Source organism: Myxine glutinosa, chromosome 9 (genome assembly GCF_964187855.1).
Source record: "Myxine glutinosa chromosome 9, kmMyxGlut1.1, whole genome shotgun sequence".
NCBI classification, from domain to species: domain Eukaryota; kingdom Metazoa; phylum Chordata; class Myxini; order Myxiniformes; family Myxinidae; genus Myxine; species Myxine glutinosa.
In genome coordinates, this window is record NC_136269.1 from 35,293,434 (window position 1) to 35,315,814 (window position 22,381).

At 47.6% G+C, this 22,381-nt stretch overlaps 1 long non-coding RNA gene across 1 annotated transcript in view; it reads left to right on the forward strand.

Moving 5' to 3' along the window:
* The window catches only part of LOC137435488 (uncharacterized), a 276,336-nt gene extending 254,568 nt beyond the window's left edge, over positions 1-21,768 (forward strand). Inside the window, exon 8 of the long non-coding RNA XR_013624517.1 lies at positions 20,545-21,768. This is a non-coding gene — a long non-coding RNA (uncharacterized LOC137435488). The remainder of the gene's footprint in view (positions 1-20,544) is intronic.
* Positions 21,769-22,381: the final 613 nt, after the last annotated feature.

A 22,381-nucleotide genomic window follows, 5' to 3' on the forward strand; every position in this document is an offset into this window, starting at 1 on the left:
CCTTGCTCGATGTCTGTGCTGGAGCTTTGTTTGTTGAGCAAAACCCAAAGCCAAACCCAGAACGTCTTCCCGTCCACTTGTCCCCTGGAGATGTTATTTTTTCTTTGGTGCTGCTTTAAGTTGCTCGGCCATGACAAGGGTGTGGGAGTCATGCTTGGGTTAATGCCAAGATTCTGTACACTTATTGTTCACATGTACCGCAGAAAATAAATCACGATTGTGAAAAATAAACATTATTATTCTGTATTCTCATTTAGTTTGCTCTTTGTTTTGTCCTCCAAAAGTTTTTGACCTTTTGTTTTCTCCTGCAACATACCAGATGAATACTGGTCTACCTTGCATCTCAGATCATGTGCACTGTAGTGACACCACTAAACTTTCATCTCTAAAGTGGTGGACAAATGAAGTATAATATAATCAGACAACAACAACAACAACACAACATGCATTTTAAGGCCATTTTCCCTGCTAGAGTGGGGGTTAGCCTTGCGGACCCCATGACAATCTTCTCCATTTTGCCCTATTTTCTGCATCTCTCCTGGTTAACCCCCTTGCCCGCATTTCTTCTTCCACCATCTTTAGCCAAGTCTTTCTCGGTCTTCCCCATTCTCTACTTCCTTCTACATTCATTTCCATCACTCTTCTCAACCAGTCACTTTCATCCTTCCTCAACACATGACCAAACCATCTCAAACTGATCCTCTTCACAGCATCAATCACAGGCTCTATTCCCATCATCTTTCGCAATTCATCATTTGTCTTCCTCTCTCTCAACGATACTCCGCACATCCACCGAACCATTCGCATTTCCACCCTTTCCAGCCTTCGTTGCTGCTCTTAGTTCATTACCCATGTCTCGCTCCCATAAATCATAACACTTCTCACACATGCAGCATACACCTTTCCCTTCAGCTTCAACGACACTCCCCTCCTCATCAGCACGCCACTCAGTTCCCGAAACTTCTTCCATGCACATCTCACTCTTGCAACTGTTGCTGAGTCTGATCCACCTTCTCCATTCAGCATGTCTCCGAGGTAGCAAAATGTTTTCACACCTTCCAGCTTCACGCCGTCTCCAAGATCCAACTCAACATTTCCTCCATCTGCAGCCTCCTCTGTGCACACCTTACATTTGAATGTAGCTGCCACACTGGTTAATGACCCTCTCAGACCACTAGATTTTTGATGAACCCACTCAGCGCACATTGTACATTGAATGGTGTTCACTCTGACACCCTTCCTGCACACAGCACATGGCCACTTCCCAGTTCTTTCCACCTCACCACATGCTTTACCACTTGCCATCACCTTCGTCTTTCCTATATTCACCTTCAGACCTTTTGTCTCCATACATTCCTTCCACTTGTTCATCTTTTCCTTCAGTCCATCCATACTTTCCGCAATCAACACCAGATCATCTGCATACAACAACTCCCACGGTAAACCCTCCTTTACGTTCTGAGCCAGCACCTCCATGACAGCTACAAATAGTAGTGGACTTAGTACCGACCCCTGATGCACTCCCACCTTCACCTCAAACTCACAACTGTTCCCGTCCTTCATCCTTACAGCTGTGCGCGCTCTTTTGTACATTGCCATCACTACTCTGATCAACCATTCCTCCACTCCTAACTTCCTCAACGCCCATATCAATACTTCGCGTGACGTTCTGAGCCAGCACCTCCATCACAGCTACAAATAGTAGTGGACTTAGTACCGACCCCTGATGCACTCCCACCTTCACCTCAAACTCACCACTGTTCCCGTCCTTCGTCCTTACAGCTGTGCGCGCTCTTTTGTACATTGCCATCACTACTCTGATCAACCATTCCTCCACTCCTAACTTCCTCAATGCCCATGTCAATACTTCGCGTGGAACCCTATCGAATGCTTTATCCAGATCAACAAACCCAAGAAACAACTTCTTCCTCTTCTCCATGTACTTCTCCTGCAACTGCCTCACAATAAATAGCACGTCTGTCGTTCCTCTTCCTGGCATAAATCCAAACTGCATTTCGTCGAACTTCACCTTCTTCGTTATCCTCCTCTCCAACACCCTTTCCAATACCTTCATTCCATGCTCCAATAACTTTATCGCTCGGTACGAGCCACAGTCCAGAGGGTCACCTTTCCCCTTGTATAGAGGGATGAGGGTACTCATTTCCCAATCCACTAGAATGCGGTCTTGTTTCACCACCAGATTACAGATCTCTGTCATTCTCTTCACACCCCAACTTCCTGCTGCCTTCAACATATCTCCCACAACTCCCGTCGGCCCTCCCGCTTTTCTACTCTTCATTGCTTTTATCGCTTCCTCAACTTCCTTCTCAGTTATCTTCTCTGCCGGTCCTAAAACTGGGTTACTCTCTATGTTGCCATCCCATTCATTCTCTGTATTCAACAGCATTTCCATATATCATTTCCATCTTCCTTTAATTCCATCTGGGTCCACAACGATTTGTCCCACTTCATCCTTCAAGCAACTCACCTCCATCACATCACACCTCTCTTTCGCTATCTGCTTTGCAATCCTGAACACCCCTCTCTGACCCTCTTCCGAATCCAAGCTTTCTCCGAACATTTTCCTACATGCCTCCTGCGCCTTTGCTACCTCTTTCTTTGCAGCCTTCTTGGCTGCCTTAGAGTAAGGGAAACATATGAAAATCTGTTAACTAAATTGTTACCAAAAAATTTCTTCACCAATATGTTTGTAAAGGTGTGTAATAACATGTGTTAAAATGTTGAAGGTCAACTCCCGTGGGAAACCCAGAAAAAAAAGCTGTTGAATTCGGGTACCGAAAAATTATTTTCGAGAATTTTTTTTAATTTTTAATCGGCCCTTAAGTAACTTATGAGGGGTCAAATAAGGGTTTTTCATGATTCTGAGTTGATTGTTAACATTTATATTTCACCACAGACACTCCTTTGTGGAAAAATAATTTCTAAATATATCTCATTTTCTACTTTGCAGGACATGGAGTCTAGCAATATGGATGAAGACGTTACTCCACCTGTGCTCAATTGCTTCATCTGTGCACGCTCGGATACACCAGCTGAAAGGCTCATACAGGCAACTCCAAAGGGATACTCAACTTTATTGAAACAAGCAGAAACTGTCGAAAATGTTACTGTTGTGGAACGTATGAAGGAGGCTCAAAAGGAAGGAAAACTGAGGTACCACCAGAAGTGTAAAAATGATCTGTACAACAACTTTGTTGCAACCACCAAGAAGTCAGCTCAAGCATCAAAGGCAGAGAAAGAGTCATCAAAGTTGAAGAGAAGACGCACTACTTGTGAGTTCAGTTCATCAACTGGCTGCAGTTCTAGAAGATCACAGTCAGTTGACCTCCTGTATAAGGATGTATGCATTCTTTGCAACCAACCAGCCCAGCTCTACAAAAATAATCCAGCACAAGCTAGAAAGAAATACAGAGTGCCAGATAATTTGACTGCAGATACACTGAAGGCAAGCTTGCTGAAGACAGCACGGAGTCGCGGGGATGACTGGGGCACTGAAGTCACTGGACGCCTGGAAGGGATCAACGACTTGGTAGCAGAAGAAACACTGTACCATTTGCGATGCAAACTTATGTTTGCGAGAGGTGACAGTTTGTCCAAGACTGATGAGGAAGGAAAAAGGAAGAGAGGACAGGGGAGTATTGATGAGGAGCGAGAGGCAGTTTTTATTGAATTCTGCGAATGGTTAGACTCAGAATTAGAGCATGGGGTAATGAACATGGACCAAGTCCATGAAAAGCTGCAGGAGTTTGATCAGTCACCAGAGAAGAGCCTTTCTTATTCAAAGCATTGGCTAAAGATAAAACTTCTAGTGAAATACGAAGACACCTTGTATTTCACAACACAGGAAAGAAGGGCAGATGTACTCTGTCTCAAAGATGGCACCGACAATATTCTGCGAGTGCATCATGCTAATCTTGACCATGGAGATGAGAAGACTCAGATCATAAAGACGGCACTCAAGTTCATATCCAATGATATTGCCTTGATTGATTTAGGTCCAAAGTCATACCCCACCACACACAGTATGACTGACATCGATAGTCAGCTGACACTTGTTCCTGCAAGCCTTCAGATGTTCTTGAGACCGATTGTCAAGACAGACGAAAGAGTTGCCGTTTGGGGGCAGAATTTTATTAAGGCCTGTCGACCTCGGTCTGGAGTATTGCCACACCAAATGGGGCTTGCCATACAACTTGATCATAGATTTGGGTCAAAATGGATGCTCAACAAGTTCCACCGGCTGGGATACACTGAGTCTTACACGGAGACACAAAACTACAAATACTGCTTCCTTAATAGTAGGAGTGGAGATGATGTTCCAGATACTTCTGGCACTCTTGACACCATTGTGGAGGAACCCGATGAACAGATCAATGATGAGGTTGCGGTTGATGCTGCGCTTGAGGATCAATCAGTGATGACAGCCAAAGTGCCAGCCAGTGAAAGTGAATTGTCAAGTAATGATCAGGTGGTCTTTATGGAGGTTGGGGAAACAAACAATGCAGTCACTCAGTTTGTTGGAGACAATATAGATTTAAACATTGTCTCTATTCACAGAAACACTCCCTTTCACTCAATGGGTTGGATCGAAGTCACCTCTCTGGCACCACCTTTGCCAGATCCACAGACAACAGCAGCTTTCCCCCAGGTGAAGTTGAAGGCACTCGACAAAGCTAAGATCCTGAGAGGAACTGAAGTAAAGATTATTCCATTTACGAACAGGAAACAGATAGGAACGAACGCGATCATGTTTCTCCCCCTCGCTGAGCTTTCCCCCTCCCTGGCTCATGATCAGCCACTCCTCACTCCAGGGGACACACTCTGGGCAGCGGCAGGAGTGATCAAACCAGAGACTCTACCTCCAACAGAGGGTGCAGCTGCACAACATTCACTCCGTGCCTACCTGCAGACCCGAGACTGGATCCTTCTACAGAGCATGTCTCTGAACCCCAGTGACTATGGATGGACAATAGGTGTGCATGGGTATGAGCCAGTTCCAACACTGGACCCCACGGCTCCTGAGGAGCTATTGCAGTTCACGAGCTGTAATTGTCATGGAGATTGCAGCAACCGGCGATGCAGCTGCAAGAAGAATGGGGTCACGTGCATCTCGGCCTGTGGAGTCTGTAATGGCATTACATGCAGAAACTGCAGTCATGATGTTGTTGAGTCTGAAGAAGACATAGACAATGACTGTTGAAACTTCTGACATTGTGAATGAGAAATAACTCTTGAGTATTATATATGTATGTGAAATAAAAGCTACTTTGTGTGTAAATGTAAAAGTGAAAATATAAATGTTAACAATCAACTCAGAATCATGAAAACCCTTATTTGACCCCTCATAAGTTACTTAAGGGCCGATTAAAAAAAATAAAAATTCTCGAAAATAATTTTTCGGTACCCGAATTCAACAGCTTTTTTTCTGGGTTTCCCACGGGAGTTGAACTTCAACATTTTAACACATGTTATTACACACCTTTACAAACATATTGGTGAAGAAATTTTTTGGTAACAATTTAGTTAACAGATTTGTGAAATATCTCATAAAATGCCCTTACTATTATAACTTTCATGCTCTGCGTTTTCTGCTCCCATACCCTTCGCCTTCTGCCACTCCTTGAAATTCTTCCTCTTCTCGTCAATCCTCTTTCCAACTTCCTCATCCCACCACCATGTTTCCGAGTGCCTCGGTGGTCCTCGGTGGTTATATTATACCTCGGTGGCATAATATAATCAGACATGCCACCTTTATTCAGACATACCACAAAAAGGAGGGAGGAAAACCTAAATGGTAGTTCAGTACACCTAAGGGTCTAACACCTGGCCTTCAGCCAAAGAGGGGTATGATATAAATTAAACATAAATTCGTCATGCCCTACACTATATAGAAAGGGCAATTTTGTTCTGATCGGACACAGCTTGGTCGAGTTATGGTGAACTAGAACGACACTCTTTGATGTCACGACGCCGACGTCTACCGATATGCCTCCGCCCATATTATTACATCATTATAATACTTGTGATCCCTGGTGTTGGGCTAGTGGCTAGGGTGCCGGCTTAGGATACCTAGGATCCTGGGTTCGAATCCCGGTCGATCGCTGAATTAACGCCAGGGGGGTTGACTCAGCCTGTCATCTCAGCCTGTCATCCTTCCGAGGTCGGCTAATTGAGTACCAGTTCACTGGTAATTCCCTGTTTGTCGTTAAAGGCGGCAAAAAGGGTTGGCGTCAGGAAGGGCATCCGGCCGTAAAACATTGCTTCAAAAAGGGGACCGAAAAACAACAACAACCACGGTCCCCGAAAAAGGCCAACCCCCGCTTTGCAGGGAAAAATGGCCTCTAAAGGTGGTTTTTTAAAATAATACTTGTACCAAGTTTGCTTTAAATCCATTCAGCTGTTCTCAAGTTATCACATTTTTACCTGACATGACCTCTGACCTTTGACCTCTTGACCCCAAAATTTAATCAGTTTATGTTTACATCATTATATATACCTGTACCAAGTATTAATTTAAATCCCTTCAGCTGTTCACAAGTTATCACATTTTTACTTGACATTACCTCTGACCTTTGACCTCGGGACCCCAATATCTAATCAGTTAATCTTTACATCATTATACTGTTGCGGTCCGCGGATTAGGATGTTATTTTTACCGAGCGGAGGTATAACCACGGCCGAACAGTTGTTCCCCGACTAAACCCGATTTACCCAAACGTTGGCCGTATCGCGCCACCGCTATTCAATCGGGAAAAGACTAAGATGACACGGATGTGAAGAAAAGGAAGACGAAGGCAAAGAAAGGTTTGAAATACGATTACTATTTATTACTATTTACAGGCTCAAAGTAACCAAGGAAAAGGAAAGATAATAAAATAATATACAGAAGCTTTTAGAGACACAGGGAAAATACTAGCTTACCTAACAGGCTTAATTACTACCCAGGACAGAACAAACGAAGACACAGACTCACGCAGGGAATTGCTGAGTGGATTGGCTGGAAGGAGGTGTGTGGCTGGAGGGGGAGGACGGCACGGAGCTGGCTGGAGCTTGATCCCGCACGGGACGTCGGGCTGGACCTCGACGGCCGCTGATGCCACCGAGCCTGTCGTATGCGCGGGATCACGGGTCGGAGCTGCTTGGTGGAGCCGACGCGCTGGTGGGGGGTCTGGCGTGACGGGTTCTCTCCTCTCTCTTTCTTGGTCCAACCACTCTTTCTCCACCGACAACTCAACGCAACCACTCAACGCAACCACTGACCACCGCTGATGACCAACTCAGCTCTTGTCATGGACCTCTCTACGCGCTCCTCATCACTCTTGCGCCCGCGCTTTTATAACGCCTCCAGCGATTAAGCCGCCGGCCTTCAGGTCACGCCCATCGGTGTGCTCACCTCGGCCCTGGTTGGTCGCGCGACCCTATGGCTCCGCCCTTGATGACGATGGGCGGGCACGCCTTTCTTCCCCAACCTTGCCTCGTGGCCAATGGTGGTTGAAGAAAACCACCCAAAATGCAGTTGGCCATTGAAATGAAATGAAAGGGGATCTACTCTTATTTCACTTGGTGCAATGGAGTTTTTAAATTAATGGGAGACACGGCCTTACCCTAAGACACATAATAAGATATAAGCTACTGAACAAGGGTTTTATCGGGTCCTGCAATGTGGTGTTTCATGGAATAACTACCGAGACGCCCTTTGACCTTTACACTACGGAGGTATTTACAAGGATCATGACATTTACAAAGGGTGATCTTTACAACAATTTACACTACAACAACAAAAAAAAAAAACCATTCTCATATCCACAACACTGCACCCTCCTCCTCTTAGGCACGTCCCGGGCCTACAACTTAAATTTAGTGTGACACGTAGGTGTAGTTCCCTCTACTTTTAACCTGACCCTGAGTGCGACAGTTTTAAAACATAAATAAATGTGTCCCGCTGCTCCATTGCACCCTGCCTAACAGACTTACGCCCACAGTTAACCGAATTGCGGAATGGTCTTCAAACTATACACTGACGGTGGGGAGCATTATTTACAATTGACGCTACTTTTATTTACAAAACTAACCCAGGACCTGTAATTGTTCTTTCTGGGGGGGGAGACAGTCTGCTCTGCATCAATGCACCATGAAAGCACCTATAACGCACCAACACACCCTCAAGCACCAATCGGTGCAGTCACCACAGTTAATCAATAAAAATAAACCAACAACCCCTAACCCTGCAGGTGGTCTCTTGCTCTTCGGCTCCCTCTGCTGGCTATTATTATTTCTCTTCCAGATGTCTTTTTCCTTTGCTGGCGGCCTATTTGCATTAAAACTTGCACCCAACGTGTCCATGTTATTTTCTTTATTTATGGCCCACAGGGCCGACTACGTGTGGTTCACCTGTGGGGCATCGGTGCCCTGTGATCAAGGTCCGCCAGCAGGATTTCGGGCCCTCATGGCCGGTTCCAGCAGAGGGGCCATGCCCCAACCCATGGGGTCCATCAGTGGTGCTCGGCCACAGACATGTGGTCCATAATGTGGTGCATCGATGCAGACAGCTGGTTCTGGGAGTTCCGGGCGCACAATGGCCGACTCACGCACGCTCCCCTCGGTGCCCAATGGCGCACAGGTCATGTGGGAGACAAAAGGGGGAAGACAGATGAGCGAGGGGTAAGGTCACAAGGGTACACATCAAACAAGGCAATGCAGGGCGAAATGCGTACGGAGAGCGAAGTGAGAAAGCTCGTCCCTACCGTACGTCACCCCCCTGTCACCTACACTACCCTTGCTTGCCCTTACCCCATATGTACAAAATCTACACATTTACAAATTCGTCACTACTGTCACATCTTCCCATATTTCCCTTATACCAAATTCGTCTCCACAATCCCTCTAGCCAAAATTTGCCATCACCCAATTCGTCATCAATCCTCATAAGGAGGGAGAGATGGAACATCAAGCACAATGTCACACCCACATCATGATGCGTCTCACAAACCAAACATCTGCACAATAAAATAACAAAACATGGCATGGTGTGGAGGTACGTCATCCCAGGTGAGTGCATGTAGATGGTGCGAGGAGACTTCAATCCTAACTATCCTCTAAATGACATTAACACACCTTACACTACCCGGGGTCTTTCCCTGCCAATCCATTGGCCAACTTACACTATAGGTTCTAAAAACCAATTCCCATTGTCCAAACTGTGGTGCTGCTCAATTTGGGGTCTCACTCCCCCGATTCATCTCCCGGTGCCCTTGCACAATTTCTGGGCTGTGACGTGTAGCTCTCCCAGCAGGTCTACCCACCTGCACACCTCCACCACTGCAGTTGCCACCCGAGCTTACCTAGCTCCTCACCCTAACCTAACTAACTGGGGAAGGCCCCTCCTGGCTCTGTCACCCCACTCGGTGCCCTCTGGCACTGGGCTACCCGGGTCCGTCCTCCGGATCCTCGGGCCCCATCCACAACAACTACGACCGGCTCCCAGAGCCCACCTGCGGCCTCACCTGGCCGACATCCTCACAGTGGTGGAGTGCCCAAACCAACTACACACACTAACAGGCTACACGCCCAGCCATTTCCACAACACTAATGCACCCATCCAAACATCATTCTTCCACCCGCACCACAGATGCCAATATCCAACCACAATTTACCTATACCCTCTACCTAACACTTACACTACCCGCCCCGGGTATTCGTGATGGGGGTCCACTCTTCCCCCATTCACACCTTCGCACCATCCACTCCACTCCATAGTTTCCATCATACTCACTCCACGACCATCCATTCCAATACTCCATATATTCCGCACTCCATGTATTCCACACACCTGTTGGTGCAAACCTGTGCACTCACACCTGGTGCCACCTGCACCCTCCTTCTCCCTGGACCATTTGGTCAACACAATACACATCACTATCACTATCACTCTTACTCATACACTGCTCCACACACCTGTCCAGTTGCACACCTGTGCAATCACACCTGTTCCTTACACTTCGCAATACACCTCCAACACTCACACGGCATCATCTCATCTAACTACTCCCCTCTGAAACTTGCGCTTCCCAGTCGCCCCTTTAAACTATTGCGCTCCCACGTCATTATCATCCACACTAATCTACCTACGTCCCCAGCTACCTGTATCTGTCACTACCTAACCTTAACGTTACCTAATGTCAATCTCTAGGGCCCTACACACGATATATCCTAACCCTCCCGGGCTAGTTTTCACTGCCATCAACCCCATAAAACTAGTGCTCCTTTGCCCCCCTCTGTGAGGGATGACAGAGTTGCCATCCCATCACATGGGGCATCTCTTACTATAAATTTTGCTCACCAAATTTCAGCCAATCAAAAATTTGCCAATCACTCTACCCATCATCTGCCAATCATTACTGCCAATCCTTTGCCAATCATTAAATTTTGTTTTTCTAATTTCGGGTCCAGACCACTATCCTCATCATTACAGTCTACTTGCTAATGCCCCTCGGTGCGCCAATTCACTTCCACAGCCCGGCTTCGTAAAGCCGAGCAATGAATGCGGGTTGTTTGGTGCCGGCGGCTGGATGCGTCCGACACTCGGTGAAGGGAAGGAGGTTTACCCGGGCCGAGATCCCACGCACCACCTCGGCACGGAGCCATCCAATGGCCCGATCTCGACCTGCCGGAACGTCTCAACAAAAAGGGGTCGCCATGACGACCCTTCCTATCGGGCTGCCCGCTCCGCCTAGTGGAGCACGGATGCGGCCGTTCCAAACGCGGCCCAGCGTGGATCACGTACGGCGGTCCTTTCGAACCCGCCGTGGTTCGGATCCCCGCTGGTCCTCGCGGCACGCGAAGCTGCCCGACGCGCACCGAGGGCCCGATTCGGCTATAAGTCGCTCTAACCGCTAACCCGGTTACCGTCGATGCCTCACCTGCATGCTTACACCCCGCAGCCCGTTCCTTGCTCATACATCCAGCTGTTCCCATGCTCCTCGTCATTGCACCTTCGCTAACACACTCAGGTACACTCATTCCGCTCACAGACTTGGTCACACACCTGACCACCGAACACCTTTGCACACTCTCGTTGTTCGCACACCTCACCAACACACCTCTTCGCACTCCCTCCTCGGTCACCTCCTCTGTGACAATCACAGGTGTGCTCTCACTCGCACACCCAACCACGTGCCTCACTACCAACTCAAGTGTGCATTCCCACACACGCTCTACCATTCTAGGTGTGCTTCCTTCCATTCCAGGTGTACTTCCTCGCTCACCTGTCACAACCAACTCATGCTCCGTGTCACTCTCACTACTCTCACCTCCACTCTTGACAGCGCACTCACCCTTACTCTCGACAGCGCACTCTTTCCTCACGCACCTGTCCGTTACACACCTTTCTCGCGCACTCTCTTGCGCACACTCTCCCGTTACTTCCTCCGTAACACTCACCACAGGTGTGCATCCTCCCTTACTCTTGACAGCGCACTCTTTCCCCATGCACCTGTCCGTTACACACCTTTCTCGCGCACCCTCTTCCGTTACATCCTCTGTAACACTCCTCACTACGTGCTTCCATGTGCTCCCTCGCACACGCGCTACGACCGACTCACTCTCGACAGCACACTCTTTCCTCGGCGCGCACTTTTTCCTCACACACCCCAGAGTCGGACATTCTCGCACACCTCCTCTTTCGCACACCGTACCTGTCGCACACTTCACCAACGGCCTCTCACGAACACCCGGGTCCACATCAACCCCCAAGCCGACTGAAGCTTTCCTCACATCATGTACATTTCCACGTATATCGCCACTCACCTTGGCACCTCGTCTCCGCACCTCCTTCGCCACCTGCAAACTCTTTATTTGGTTAGTGAGCACACCATTATGAGTTGAGCACCGACCTTGCACATATTCCATCACCTCCTCCTGTATTTCTCTCTTAGTTTCTGTCCGTCTCTTCTTAATTTCACTCACCTCTTCTTCCACTTCCTCTAATTTTTGCTTCACCTCTTTTATTTCCCGGTGCGTCTTCTCAAGTTCGTCCTCTAAGGCTATTTTGACCGTCTCTATGTGCGTCCTCACCTGCCGGTCCTTTGTCTCCATTACCTCTGTCACCTCGTCCAACCTCATTGTCATTCCCTCACGTACCATCTGACATTGCCTCTGTGTCGCTATTAAGTCATTTTAAATTTCTTTTTGTGTCGCCTTTAACCCTCCTAGTACCGCAGTGTTCCTTTGAACCTGCTCCACTAACTCCGTCTGTCCCTCCGTCAGCTGTTCCACCTCCTCCGTCAGGTCCTCTATGCCCCCTTGTAACTTTGCCGTTCCATTTCTCACCTCTTTCTCTATACGCTTTTCACCTTGCTTTACCTCCTCGCGTACCCCCGAGACCTCCTCACTTACACCTCGTCGTATCTCCTCTTTCATCTCCTCCCTCTCTTTTGTAGATGCCACCCTCATCTGTCCCAATTCATCCCTCTGAGCATCCAATTTGGTTTCTACCCCGATTTTCACCTCCTCTATCTGCTCTCCCATTTGTTTAATTTCTCGGGCGGATTGCTCCCCTCTTTCCCGCAATTTGCCTTCCATTCTATTTTCTAACCCCATTAACCCATTTTTCACCTCCTCTATCTGATTCTCCTGGGCAGCCATTCTATTTTCCACCCCCGTTAACCCATTCTTTACCTCTTTTATCCCATTGTCTAACCCCTCAAATTTTTTTCCTAATCCCTCACCGGTACCCCTTGCTTCGTCCCTCATTACCCCCAATTGCTCACTCATTTCTCTTTGCTCTCAGGTGGGCTTATCATTTTGGGCATCCATTTTTGCCATCATTTGAATCATAAAGACTCGCATGTACTCTGGCATTTCTGGCTCGGCTGCCGCGACCACGTGCGCAGCGCAATTTGGTGCTGCTTCCGTCACGGGCGCGGCAAAATTTGGTGCCGCTACAACCACGTGCGCGAGGACGCCATTTTGTGCACCTGATACCCCCTCAACCACTTCCTCCATATACATTTCCCCGAGGTCCTGGGTCGATTCCACCCCGTCTATCTCTCCCACCGGCATCCCGTCGCCTTGACCAGCCATGGCGCGATTTCAAAATTCGGGTTTTCCTTTAAAAACAAAACAATTTCCAGCTGCTTGTAATTTTGAGCGCGTTAAGCATGCTTCGGGCCTCGTATCTCACTCCCCGACACCAATTTGTTGCGGTCCGTGGATTAGGATGGTATTTTTACCGAGCGGAGGTATAACCGCGGCCGAACAGTTGTTCCCTGACTAAACCCGATTTACCCAAACGTTGGCCGTATCGCGCCACCGCTATTCAATCGGGAAAAGACTAAGACGACACGGATGTGAAGAAAAGGAAGACGAAGGCAAAGAAAGGTTTGAAATACGATTACTATTTATTACTATTTACAGGCTCAAAGTAACCAAGGAGAAGGAAAGATAATAAAATAATATACAGAAGCTTTTAGAGACACAGGGAAAATACTAGCTTACCTAACAGGCTTAATTACTACCCAGGACAGAACAAACGAAGACACAGACTCACGCGGGGAATTGCTGAGTGGATTGGCTGGAAGGAGGTGTGTGTCTGGAGGGGGAGGACGGCACGGAGCTGGCTGGAGCTTGATCCCGCACGGGACGTCGGGCTGGACCTCGATGGCCGCTGATGCCACTGAGCCTGTCGTGTGCGCGGGATCACGGGTCGGAGCTGCTTGGTGGAGCCGACGCGCTGGTGGGGGGTCTGGCGTGAGGGGTTCTCTCCTCTCTCTTTCTTGGTCCAACCACTCTTTCTCCACCGACAACTCAACGCAACCACTCAACGCAACCACTGACCACCCCTGACGACCAACTCAGCTCTTGTCATGGACCTCTCTACGCGCTCCTCATCACTCTTGCGCCCGCGCTTTTATAACGCCTCCAGCGATTAAGCCGCCGGCCTTCAGGTCACGCCCATCGGTGTGCTCACCTCGGCCCTGATTGGTCGCGCGACCCTATGGCTCCGCCCTTGATGACGACGGGCGGGCACGCCTTTCTTCCCCAACCTTGCCTCGTGGCCAATGGTGGTTGAAGAAAACCGCTCAAAATGCAGTTGGCCATTGAAATGAAATGAAAGGGGATCTACTCTTATTTCACTTGGTGCAATGGAGTTTTTAAATTAATGGGAGACACGGCCTTACCCTAAGACACATAATAAGATATAAGCTACTGAACAAGGGTTTTATCGGGTCCTGCAATGTGGTGTTTCATGGAATAACTACCGAGACGCCCTTTGACCTTTACACTACGGAGGTATTTACAAGGATCATGACATTTACAAAGGGTGATCTTTACAACAATTTACACTACAACAACAAAAAAAACAAACCATTCTCATATCCACAACAATACATACAGTATGTGTACCAAGTTTGAATTAGATCATTTCAGCCGTGCTCAAGTTATAGACCTATTAGGCCTTTGACCTTTAAACCTCACCCCCAAAAAATAATCAGTTAATCTTTACATCATTATACATACTTGTACCAAGTTTGAATTTGATCACTTCAGTCATTCTCAAGTTATAGACATATTACAGACTTTGACCTTTGACCTCTTGATCCCAAAATATAATCAGTGCATCTTTACATCATTATACATAAGTGTACCAAATTTGGTCAGAATCCCATCATTGTACCTCGGGACAAACTTCACTGAAACAAGTTATCGTGGTAACAGGATTTTTTACCTAGCATGACCTCTGACCTTTGGCCTTTGACCTCGTGACCCCAACATATTTTCTGTTCATCTTTACCTCAATATACATACCTGCACCAAGTTTGAATACGATCCCTTCAGGCGTTCTCAAGTTATCGCGGAAACGAAAACCTATCACGGACGGACTGAGGGACGGCCAGCCTGAAAACATAATGCCTGCGGCGACTTCATCAACGGAGGTATAAAAATGTTAAAATGTCTATAATTAGGTCATATCATTAAAAACAATTAAGTCATGGTCAAAAAAATCATGTCAACCCCACAAGACGTCTTTTCACATTATTGTTGCAAAATTTCATTCCAAAAGTCTGAGCCAGCTCTGAGATACAGCTCGGAAATTTCGGAAATTAGCAGTGCAGGAAGAAAAAAAAAAATTCTTCTAAACGATGGTTTAGTACTTCCAGTGGTCTAAGAAGCTTTATTATACCATTAAAAAATTGGGGGCCTTTTTGTAGAACCAAACTTTACAACAGCAATAAGCCTTCCCCTATCCTATAGGAATAGCGGAAGGCTTAATTACTTACAAAACACACAAACTACACAGACACATTATCACAAAAACTTTCATACATACATACATGTTCATGTGTATATATACACGACATGACCAAATGTATGTGGACACCTGAACATCACACATCTCATTCCAAAATCATGGGCATTAGTATAGAGTTGGTCCCCCCCTTTGCTGCTACAACAGCCTCCACTCTTCTGGGAAGGCTTTCCACTAGATGGTGGAACATTGCTGCGGGGATTTGCTTCCATTCAGCCACAAGAGCATTAGTGAGGTCGGGCACTGATGTTGGGCGATTGGGCCTGGCACGGGATGGGTGTTCCAATTCACCCCAAAGGTGTTCGATAGGGTTGCGGTCAGGGCTCTGTGCAGGCCAGTCAAGTTCTTCCACACCGATCTTGACAAACCATTTCTCTATGGACCTCACTTTGTGCACGGGGGCATTGTCATACTAAAACAGGAAAAGGCCTTCCCCAAACTGTTACCACAACGTTGGAAGCACACAATCGTCTAGAATGTCATTGTATGCTGTAGCGCCATGACTTCCCTTCACTGGAACTAAGGGGTTTAGCCGGAACCATGAAAAACAGCCCCAGACCATTATCCCTCCTCCACCAAACTTTACAGTTGGCACTATGCATTTGGGCAGGTAGAGTTCTCCTGGCATCAGCGAAACCCAGATTCGTTCCGTCGGACTACCAGATGGTGAAGTGTGATTCATCACTCCAGAGTCCAATGGCGGCTTGTGTGCAGCTGCTCAGCCATGGAAACCCATTTCATGAAGCTCCCGACGAACAGTTGTTGTGCTGATGCTGCTTCCAGAGGGAGTTTGGAACTCGGCAGTGAGTGTTGCAACCAAGGACAGACGATTTTTGGCACTACATGCTTCAGCACTCAGCAGTCCCATTCTTTGAACTTGTGTGGCAGAACACTTTGTGGCTGAGCTGTTGTTGCTCCCAGACGTTTCCACTTCACAATAACAGCACTTACAGTTGACTGGCAGCTATAGCAGGGCAGAAATTTGACGAACTCACTTGTTGGAAAGGTGGCATCCTATGATGGTGCCACATTGAAAGTCACTGAGCTCTTCAGTATGGCCCATTCTACTGCTATGTTTGTCTATGGAGATTGCATGGCTGTGTGCTTAATTATATATACCTGTCAGCAATGGGTGTGGCTGAAATAAGCAATGCGTGTCCGCATACTTTTGGGCATTTAGTGTATATTGTTACTGTGTGGTGTGGAGGTTCAAAATCCCGCTCCTGAACACCAAAAAAATGTTACGGCTCAGGGTTCGGGTTTACTACGAGGGGACTAGCCTCCATTCCCTCCCGAACTTATCTGACTTGCAATTGCTGCGCACGAATAACTTCGAACCTCAGCAGGTTGCGATCCAGCAACTACGAACGCCAATTGGACCATTGTGTGATACCTGTACTATGTGACGGTTTCAATTGGGAAATGTACCTTCCCTCCGGCGGTACACCACTTTAGACGGCCGAGCAAAAACCGTTGGTAACCGCCAGAGTAATGCTAATTTTGTTATGGCCAATCTTTAATCTGTGTGTGAGCAATGGCGGATCAATGGAGGAAAATACATTCACGGACAGAAAGAAAAGGAAACGTTTAACGATTTGATTTTTTACAAATATTTACAGTGAAACTATTCAATAGGAAAGAAAAAGGGACAAGAAGCAGAAACTTAGCTTATTCTACGTCTTAGTAGGATTACAACAAATAAACACTACTTGGGCCGAGCACATATTCACGGGGGCGCGGGGGAGTAAAGGGGGGGGGGGGATGGGAGGGGAAAAAAGAACGTTGGAAACCTGTTAGCACAAAGGTCACGATGTTCCAGATGCCTCTCGCGGCGGCCTTTGTCTCGATTCCACCAACAAACGTCAGCACGGACTTGGGCTTGTGAGGTCGATCGTCAGCACGGACTTGGGCTTGTGAGGTCGATCGTCAGCACGGACTTGGGCTTGTGAGGTCGATCGTAAGCACGGACTTGGGCAGGTGAGGTCGATCGTCAGCACGGACTTGGGCAGTTGAGGTCGTGCACACGTGCATCGAGAGTGAGTCCGGCAGCCAGCAGAGAGCAATGAATACGTGCAGATCGAGCAAAGTCCAAGGCGAATAGGATAATGCAGGCACGTGCTCGTTGAAACCGGCAAAAAGGGAGAGAAAACACATGTCGAGGCAACAAGGTCCAGGGACAAGAGAGAGAATTGTAGGCACGTGCTTGGTGAAACCCGGCAGAGAGAGCCAATGAACACGTGTGCAATGGCCTTTTGTTCGCCCTCTCCGAGGGTGGGGGGGGGGGGGGTGTTCGACTGTACTACGTGACGGTCCTGGCTCCTGATTGGTGGAGCCCGTTACTCCGCTCCCTCAAGCTGCTCTGACGTTCTTCAGGCCCTGATTGGTGGAGTGTCGCTTCATCTCGTGGATTCCAGCACGACAGGTAAATTTGAGCACGCACCTGGTTGGTATGCTTTTGAGCCTGCATGCACTGCCTGGCAAAATATCCCTTATGAGTGGAGGGCCTGGCTTTTCCCTTCCCCAACTCCTAACGACATAATAACCCAAAATAAGGGGAAGAGGGCTGAGATAATGGTCTGCTAAGAAATAACTATTCTAAGGGACCTGTGTGGTGGTTGCCATTACTTTTTTGTGGTTTCCCCAAATCGCAACAATATATATATAAATATATATTGTTACGATTTTCACCGCGACCCTCCTGCCCTTACCAAGGGGAGATTAAGCCCCTTGTTCTTTTTGGGTCGTCGCAACTGCGAGACTTTGAGTCGCCACTCCCGGGCAGACGCAGGACAGGGTTTCGGGACAATTCTCGCACGTACCTAAATACCTACGCCGCCGTGGAAGCGGGGATCAAGTCTCGCACGAACCATGTGTAATTTGAGTACATCCGAGCGGATGACATACCGCGTGGTCCGTGCACTTATCTTGTATTGGAACCCGATTAGAGCGATAATTAATTATTCGTACCACGCTAAGTCAATGAGGGAAAACACAAAAGCGGTAGAATCAAAGGAATAACACGATTTCATTATTATTTACAACGATTCGGTTGAAAGCAGAGACACAAGGCAGTCTTATACAGTCTTAGCTTATTGCCCAGACATGGGCCCGTTCACACTCACAGGGGGAATGAAAGAAGGAAATGTTCATGCACTGGACGCGCCGGCCCCGTTGTTCAGGAACAGCTCGCCCGGCATGGCCCTCTGCCGGTCACAGCACGTCCCTCGATGAAGGCAGGCAGGCAGGCGGGAGGGATCCTTGCGGCACGTATCACGAACAAAGGCAGGCTGGCGAACATGCGTGTCTATCGCCTGGCTCGGCGGTTTCTCACAGCGCGATTAATCAACGGCGCGCTTTCACTCGCGTAACTCAATAGGGGATTTGCCTCAAGCTCAACCGAGCGTTCAACTTGTTCAAACGCCTCTCCCCTAAAAACTGCTTGACTTGTTTCAACGCACCTCTCCTCAGAACTGCTTGACTTGTTTCATCGCACCTCTCCTCAGAACTTGTTCAACTCTCAAGCGCCTCTCCCATAACTTGTTCAACTCTCAAGCGCCTCTCCCATAACTTGTTCAACTCTCAAGCTCCTCTCCCATAACTTGTTCAACTCTCAAGCGCCTCTCCCATAACTTGTTCAACTCTCAAGCGCCTCTCCCATAACTGGGGTGGGGGCTTTGCGCAAAGGGTTATATTGCCACGCCCTTAGTCCGCATCGAATGTTCCAAACCACGCCTTTGCCACAGTCGTAAGCCACTCCCCTTGAGCCCTGATTGGTGGCTCGTGCTTACCATCACTCCTTCCCCGCCTTCCTTCGGCTTGCCTCGACTTGTCAGGCCGGCCTCGTGGTAATTTGCGCCAAAAACCAAAGCATCGAGGCGGCATAAAGCATTGGAGGGAAACCTAACTCTCATTATTCTACTCAACGCAAAACTAACACAGGAAAAGGATTATGCTTACATTTACGAAGAAATAACTGAACTATCGCAAGGCTACGTGCTGTAGTGTGACTAAACTATGAGGGGGAAAATTTACCTTTATTTGTAAAAACACAAAACCGCAACACTACCACTCTCCTTCGTCAGACTCGTCGCCGAGTCGAACCCAACAACTGGAACGACCGGTTTTGAGAATGACATGCAAAATTACTTTTACTTTTACATGTGACATCTAGGTGTGGTTCACCCTAACATTTACTCTAACCCGTGTATGCGACAGTTTTACAACAATAAATATGTCCCCCCTATTGCGTTGAGTAGCTATCTAACAGATTCACGCCCACAATTAACCGAATTCCGTAATTTGTCAAACTAAACACATAGCCGGTGGGCAGCATTTTTTATTTACAAGCACAAAAAACTTAATTTATTCACAATTCTATGACCCAGGACCTGTTCTTTTTGGAAGAGAAGATTGGAGGGGAGAGAAAGCACAGCAAAAACACAAAACACTCATCAATTAAATGATAACACTTGCTGCTTGGTTTTTGCATCTTGCTTCTTGCTTCTTCTGTGTACCTATCAAACCGGCTAGCCCCCGGACCAGCATACAGGCCATTTTTAATCTTCAGGGCTATCTAACTTACAAATCTTCTCATTCCTTGCACACCATATTAAATAAAAAGGCACAACAAAATGCTTTTATTTCTTTCCTTTGTCAGGCAGGGACAACCTTATGTGGTCCGACTGCGTGACATTAATGCCACTCAAAACAAGTGGTCCGACGATGCAAGGTGATGTTGCAGCAAGGTACTGCACAGCAGAGGTGCAAGGCCACAAGGCTTGTGGTCCATGAGTGTAATAATGTGCAGCAAAGTGTTTGTGGTCGCAAAGTGCTGCACAGGTGCAGCAAAGTTACAACAAAAGGATATGGCAGCAAATGCTTCGCATTTCGGCTGCACAAATGTAACAATGCGCAGCAAGATGCTGCACAGGTCGATGGTGCTGCACAGTTCCACCTCCAAAATGGTCCTGGGGTGGGGGGAGAGACAAAGCACGACCACCAAAGCTGAAAGGGTGCAACGGCACACAGCAAAACAAGGTAATGCAGCACGAGGGGCGCGGAAGAGTGAGCAGAGCAGACTCATCCCTAGCCGTCCGTACCCCCCACCGTCGGCTAACACTACCCTAGCCCTCCTTATACAGTATTTATAATCCGTCTCTATGTCCTGTCTCCCATATCCCCCTCTACTTCCGAATTCGTCTCCCAATCCCTCCCAGGAAGGAAGGAATGGAACAACCACAATGTCACACTACATCGTGATGCGTCTTTACAACTCAAACAGTCTACAAAGCCTTGGTGTGGTCGTCCTTGGTACAAACCTTCGTCCTCCTTGGTGATTGGCTGTGGATGGTGCGAAGGGATTTCTCATCTCCTAACTACACTACTGACATTTACTCATTTAAACTACCCGGGGTCGTACCCTGCCAATCGGCCTTTTTAAACTATGTGGTTCTAAAAACCCGAATTCCCATTGCCCATTCTGCGGTGCCCTTGAAACTTGGGTCTCACTCCCACAAATTTTCATACAGTGCCCTCGCACAATTTCGGGCCTGGGTCGTGTGGCTCTACCAGCAGGTCTACCTACCTACGCACCTGTTACGGATTCGTCCCTTCTGCTGTTGTGGTTTTCATCCACTTGAAACCCTTCTGGTTCTATGTATTATAATTGTTGTTGTTTACGGGAAATGGTTATTGTGGTTAAAAGGTTAAAAGAGTTCATGGTAAAAAAGAGACAGGAAGCAGGATCGGGAACCGGAAGAGGAGGGGAAAAAGAAGAGGAAGGCGTGGCGAGCAAAGTCGGAGAAGACGCATGACGTGGAGCTTCGTAGCGAGGGTTGTCTAACGAAGGTCGCAAGGGAATTTTGAGTTCCTTGAAAGGACATCCTGCGATAGGTATTATCGCGGGGATTGAGAAATCTGCGTAGTCAGGTTTAGGCTGAGATTCCGACGAATCCTTGCCTGGTCGCTTCGACTCAAGTAAGAGCCATCGGCCATTTTGACCCTCACGCTTCGCTCACCGAAAAGGTTTTGCTACACGTCAGCTTTTCTCTGCATCCTATCTTCTGTCGGGGATGTGTGTGTGCAAATGCTGCATTTGAAGATTATGCTGCGGTTCGCTGATTGAACTGTGAACGCGCACATCGAGTTTGCCTTTGGTTTCGGACCACGTGACTGGCTACGCTTTTCCTACGCTACGCCCACGCCTCGTCCGCATCCACCGAGTGCGGGTCTCGATTGAATCTCGCTCTGACACTCGCTGGAGGGGATCACCTTTGAGTTATAGAGACATTGAGGAGTGTCCTTTTTCACTCGCTTGGAGCGCAGTGAGTTATCTGACTAGCTGATGGTACCATCCTAAGATATATAGAGTGCACTCTGGATTCATATTGGTTGTACCGTTATTTTTGTGTGTGATTCTTAATACAACATTTGTTCGTTTAAAATCATTCGTGTGGTTTCACTATTGATTTCTAACACAGGATAACACATTTTTCTGCCATGGCTCCTCTCGGGATTCGGAGGTACACCGTGACCAGGGGATCGGGGAGGAACACATAACAGAAATTGGGGGCTCGTCCAATTGACTCGTGGGCTCGAAATTGGGTCTTCGTCCGGGATTTAAAAAATTCCCTAATAACATCCGTTCGGGGTTTGACCCAGATTGAAATTGGGGGTTCGTACTGTGGAGAAATTTGGGGCTCGGCTTTGCTGATTAAATTCCCTAAATCTCGTACTGTGGATTAAATTCCCTAAATTTCGTCTGGGAAAGAATTCCCTAACATTCCCAGAATTCCCAAATTTGGAACTTTTTCCAACATTCCCAAATTTTTACAAAAACAAAAAAACAACAATTTTTTTGTCTTTTTTTGAAATTTCTTGTGCGAAGGTTAACAGGTGTTAACTGATAGTCACCATGGTGTTTGACGCCGAAAAGTTTGCAGCGTCCCCTAGTGTCACAGTTCCGAGCGTTAAAAAAAATCGGAACTCTTGATATTGGCCAAACATTTTATCTTGGAGGTCCGAACTAATATGAAGAAGGCAGAGATGCAGACA